The following is a 6,128-nucleotide window of genomic DNA, read 5'->3' on the forward strand; positions in this document are numbered from 1 at the left end:
TAAGTTTGTTAACCTTGTAAGTCTCAATTCCTGTGTTTGAAAATGGAATATTAGAAATGACTCCATAAACTGCTTCTGAAGAGTAAATGAAACAATGGGACATAATAGGCATTCAATATGCTAACCTCCAGGAATGCTTAATCCTTTAATCCAGTACTTTACGTAGTATCTTAGACTGTTCTTTAACAATAAGGAGTATACATCAGCCCTTTCTCCTCCTTTGATGCATTACATCTTGTGTGCCAGCCCATAAAAACCAGCCCTTCAGCCAGTTCTCACATTTTGTTGTGCACATTTCAATACCTGTATTTTTAAATCAAACATAGATATGTTTGACTACCAATTGAGGTGTTTCAACAAATGGATGCAGAGCTGGAAGTGCTCACTCATTTATGCCAAGAAATTTGGAAGACAGCTACCTGGCCAATTGACTAGAAGAGATTCATATTTGTGCCCATTCCCAAGAAAGGCGAGCCAACAGATGTAGAAATTATCAGACAATATAATTAATATCACACGCAAATAAAATTTTGCTGAAGATCATTCAGAAGCAGTTGCAGCAGTACATTGACAGACACTGCCAGAAATTCAAGTAGGATTCAGAAGAGGGCATGGAATGAGAGCTATCGCTGCTGAAGTCAGATGGATCTTGGTTGAAAGCAAAGAATACCAGAAAGATGTTTATCTGTGTTCTGTTGACTATGCAAAGGAATCTGACTGTGTGAATCACAGCAAATTATGGATAACATTGCAAAGAATGGGAATTTCAGAACATTTAATGGTACTCATGAGAAACCTGTATATAGACCAAGAGGCAGTCCTTCGAACAGAACAAGGGGATACTGGGTGCTTTAAAGTCAGGACAGATGTGTGTCAGGGTTGTATTCTTTCAGCATACTTATTCAGTCTGTATGCTGAGTAAATAATCTAAGATGTCAGACTAAACGAAGAAGAATGTGGCATCAAGATTGGAGGAAGACTCATTAACAGCCTGAGATATGCAGATGACACAACCTTTCTTGCTGAAAATGAAGAAAACTTGAAGCACTTACTGATGAAAATCAGAAACTACAGCCTTCAGTATGGATTGCACCTAAACATAAAGAAAACAAAAATCCTCACAATTGGACCAACAAGCAATATCATGATAAACAGAGAAAATACTGAAGGTGTAACGGATTTCATTTTACTTGGATCCAAAATCAACACCCACGGAAGCAGCAGTCAAGAAATTGAATGACATATTGCATTGGGCAAATCTGCTGCAAAAGGCCTCTTTAAAGTGTTAAAAAGCAAAGACGTCACTTTAAAGACTAAGGTGCACCTGACCCAAGCCACAGTATTTTCAAATGCCTCATATGCATGCGAAAGATGGGCAATGAATAATGAAGACCCAAGAAGAATCAACGCCTTTGAATTATGGTGTTGCCAAAGAATGACTGCCAAAAGAATGAACATATCTATCTTGGAAAAAGTACAACCAGAAAGTTCCCTAGAAGCCAGGATGGCAAGACTTCGTCTCACACAATTTGGACATGTTATGAGGAGGAGCTAGTCCCTGCAGAAGGGCATCATGCTTGGCAAAGTAAAGCGTCAGTGAAGAATAGGAAGACCCTCAACAAGATGGATGGACACAGGGGGCTCAAGCATAACAATGATTGTGAGGATGGCACAGGATGGGCAGTGTTTTGTTGGGTGGTACGTGGGGTCTCTATGAGTCAGAAGTGACTCGATGGCATCTAACATCTGTGTATTTATCTTTAACTTCAGCATAATATCTGAACATTATCATATTTATAAGATGACACTTAAGACAAACTTTTAAAGAAATACTCAAGATAGACAATATACATGGAATGCTTACTGTGTGCCTGTTGCTACAATAATCACTTTATAACTAATATTTTATTTAATCCTCCTAATCAACTTTATGAAGTTGATCCATAACAACAATATTATTCTCATTAACATTGCCATTTTACATATGAAGAAATTGAGTTTAGAGGGAATAATTAATTTGTTCAAAAACTTATAACTAATAAGAGATCAGCTTAGATTGAAATAAACAAAGAATTGCACAGTCCAATCTCTTAACATCATTATCAGTGGTTTTTAACCTTGACCTTACATCAGAGTAACTTGGAAAGCATTTTTAAGGAAATGGAACTTCTCCTTGCTCACAGAACTAGCATCTAAGCAGCTCCAGTTCCACAGGCAATTTGGCTATGCGGACTGGCTTGCAAGCAATGGTGCTGTACTTTTCTGTCTCCCGCTAATGACAACTAACTTGTGGCACAATCCTATAGCTTTCTCACTAATCCTGAAGTTTTCTTTATTTTCCTTTAAAATGAATTCAAAGTGTGCAGGAGTTTGTACTCAACCTTCACATTAACTCATCATCAAAGTGTCTCTTGCCGCTTATCTGACAGAAACGCGCTTCTCTCCCTCTCTCACGGCTAAAAGAGGAATAACTGCCAGGGAGCAAGATAAAGAAACAGTCTCTTTGCTGTGGTTTCCTGTTCCTAGTTCTACTGCATCTTTTTCTGCTACTCTGTCCCCTTGCTGCTTGAATGAAGTAAAAGAGGCAAAAAAAAAAAAAAAAAAAAGACATAGTAACATAATCCTGTTGAGACCCTAAAGCGATCAGGTGTAAAGCACTTAAAAGACAATAAAATCATTTTTACATTTTTACGCAAAAGAAATGTCAACTTGTTTTTTGCCATGCAAGCTCTAGCTGGATATAGCTTATCTAAATTAATTTCAGGACAGTGATTATTAAAATTAGCCAGTGGGCCCAACCAATTTGCTTTATGACCATTCAATAGTCTGTCCATTTTCTGCCTTAATAAGGGAGTTATTAAAAGTACGATTTTTAAAAAATATTTTATTAAATAATATTTAATTAACATTATTATTAAAAACATTAATAATAATGTTATCAAATCTAATATCATCAAATCTAAAGTCTGAAGAACCATGGACTGCCAAAAGAACAAACAAACATGTCCTGGAAGCAGTACAGCCAGAACGCTCCTTGGAAGCATGGATTATGAGACTTCATCTTATGTATTTTGGAAATGTTATCAGGAAGGACCAGTTCCTGAAGAAGGATATCGTGCTTGGTAAAGTAGAGGGTCAGCAAAAGAAGAAGACCCTCAAAGAGATGGATTGACACAGTGGTTGCAACAATGGGCTCAAGCATAGCAATGATTGTGAGGACAGCACAGGACTGGGCAGTGTTTCACTCTGTTGTACAGGGGGTGGCTATGAGTCAGAAGCAACTCGGCAGTACCTGACAACAATGACAAAAAGTCTGAGGACCCTGCCCCAATGTACACTGCCATGGACTGTTTAACCAAGGCACTTATTTCCCTGGACTTTCAAATTTCTCCTCTACAAAATTTCAAGACCATACTAGATGACCTCTAAAGGTAAACGCAATTCCAAAATACTATGATTTTATCATCCTACATTATATTAACAATACCTTTGATATAATTATTTTCATTTCAATTACAAGCACTAATATAGAAGGAAGAAAGGTTGATGGTTCAAGAGTTCTGAATGGAAAACATTTGGGGTTTTAGATTATCATGAGGTTAAATAACAAGTGCTAAAAATGACAAGGTTTTCTGGGCTACATCATAAGAAACATAGTTTCCAGATGAAAGGACCTAAAAGATCCATTACACTCTTCAATATCCAGATGACATTTGGACACGGATGTTTCGTTTTGACTAGAGTACCTTAGGAAAGACACTGACCATCTAGAGTGACTCTAAAGAAGTGCCAAAAAAAAAAAGTTTCTTAAACAAGAACATGTAAGGAGCAGTGGAAGAAGTTTGGAAGATTTGATCTGGAAACCTTGCAGACCACATACATAAACAGTCTCCATGTGAAATTCAAATTATTCCATGGCACTCAAAAAGAAGAACCAGGCCTAAGAGTTGGAAATTACAGGGAAGCGGATCTAAGTTTGATAAAAAAGAATATTCTACTCTTTCCCGTCAGCGTGTTGACAAGGGCCACCCTGCATGGTGTTACAAGTTCTTACAAACCATACCCAAAGTCCCGCTTCTGCCGAGGTGTCCTTGATGCCAAGATCTACATCTCTGACGTGGGTCAGAAAAAGACAAAAGTAGATAAGTTCCCACTTAGTGGCCACATGGTGTCAGATGAATACGAGTAGCTCTCGTCAGAAGCCCTAGAGGTAGCCAGAACGTGTGTCAACAAACAAGTGGTGAAAAGTTGGCCTTCATCCCTCCCATGTCACCCACATTAACAAGATGTTGTCCTGCACTGAGCTGACAGGCTCCAGGCTGGTATGCGTGGTGCCTTTGGAAAGCCCCAGGGTGCAGTTTCCAGTATCCACAACGGCCAAGTCCTCATGTCCATTTGCAACAAACTCAATACCAGGACATGTGATTGAGAGCCTATTCAGGGGAAGACAAATTCAAGTTTCCTGACCACCAAAAGATTCACATCTCCAAGAAGCTGGGCTTCATCAGGTTTAACACTAATGAGTCTGAAGACACGATGTCTGAGAAGTGCCTCATCCTGGATGGTTGTGGAGTCAAATACATCCCCAGTCTTGGCCCTTTAGACAAGTGGCAGGCCCTGCACTCATGAGGGCTTTGGCAGCACTGCCCCCGCCTGACCTGTTCCCATCAATAAATTTGATTTCCTGTGTGTATTAAAAGAAAAAAAAAATTCTTACAATCAGAACTATTGAAAAATAAACTGGATTTTCTAGAGAAGTAAATAACGTCATATCACTGACCATGTATAAGCACAGGCTGCATGGCCAACTGCCATGGTTTTGCAACATGGATTTCTACTCCTGGACCATTTACCTGATGTCTATATTCCCTAGCAAATCAAAGACTCTCTGATTCTAAGAGTGCATTACCTCCCAGCCACCTTGCAGCCAAAAGAATGACAAGGGGAATTCTTTTGCTGAATTGAAGGCAGCAGATGGTAGGTAGAAAATATCTTTTCCACTTTGTTCTGGAGGGGTTAAAATTAATATTCTCCCTCCTTCCAAAGATAATGCAAGTCAATTAACTTATATCCAGTTCCAAAATTCTCAAAACCGTGACAAATTAAAGAGGACTGGCGTCACATTCACTGTCTAAAAGAACATTTCAAGATCTATCCTGAAGTACAACACTGTCAGTGGTAGGATAAAATCCATGTGCCTATAAGGAAGACCAGTTAATATGACTATTTTTCAAATTTATGCATCGAACACTAAGCAAAAGATGAAGACATTGAAGGTTTTTACCAACTGGTACAGTTTGAAATTGATCAAACATGCAATCAAACTGCATTGATAACTACTGGTGATTGGAATGCAAAAGTTGGAAACAAAGAAGAAGGATTGGTAGTTGGAAAATTTGTCCTTGGTAATAGAAACGACACAGTAGATCACATGATAGAATACTGCAAGACCAATGACTTCTTCATTGCAAATACCTTTTTCTCAACAACATAAACGGTGACTATACACATAGACCTTACTCGATGGAATACACAGGAATCAAATAGACTACATCTGTAGAAAGAGACAACTGAAAAGCTCAATATCATCAGTCAGAACAAGGCCAGGGGCCCAATGTGGAACAGACCAATTGCTCATATGCAATCTCAAGATAAAACTGAAAAAAAATTAAAACACGTCCATAAGAACCAAAATAGGACCTTGAGTATATCCCCATCTGAATTTAGAGACCATCTCAAGAATAGATTTGAGGCATTGAAAACTAATGACCGAAGACCAGACAAGTTGTAGAATGACATCAAGGACATGATACATGAAGAAAGCAAGAGGTCATTAAAAAGCAGGAAAGAAAGAAAAGGCCAAAATGGATGTCAGAAGAGACTCTAAAACTCGCTCTTGAATGTAGAGTAGCTAAATCAAAAGGAAGAAATGATGAAGTAAAAGAGCTGAACTGAAGATTTCAAAGGGTGGCTCAAGAAGACAACGTAAAATATGTGCAAAGACCTGAAGAGAGAAAACCAAAAGGGAAGAACACGCTCAGCATTTCTCAAGCTGAAAGAATTGAAGAAAAAATCCAATCCTCGAGTTGCAATAGTGAAGATCATTCAAAGCAGTTGCAGCAGTATAT

At 38.5% G+C, this 6,128-nt stretch overlaps 1 pseudogene; it reads left to right on the forward strand.

Annotated features, from left to right (window-relative positions):
* LOC126058684 (60S ribosomal protein L10-like) overlaps positions 1-4,629 on the forward strand; it is an 85,288-nt pseudogene extending 80,659 nt beyond the window's left edge.
* The last annotated feature ends 1,499 nt before the right edge of the window (positions 4,630-6,128 follow it).

The sequence above is a fragment of the Elephas maximus genome, chromosome 15 (genome assembly GCF_024166365.1).
Source record: "Elephas maximus indicus isolate mEleMax1 chromosome 15, mEleMax1 primary haplotype, whole genome shotgun sequence".
NCBI lineage: Eukaryota > Metazoa > Chordata > Mammalia > Proboscidea > Elephantidae > Elephas > Elephas maximus.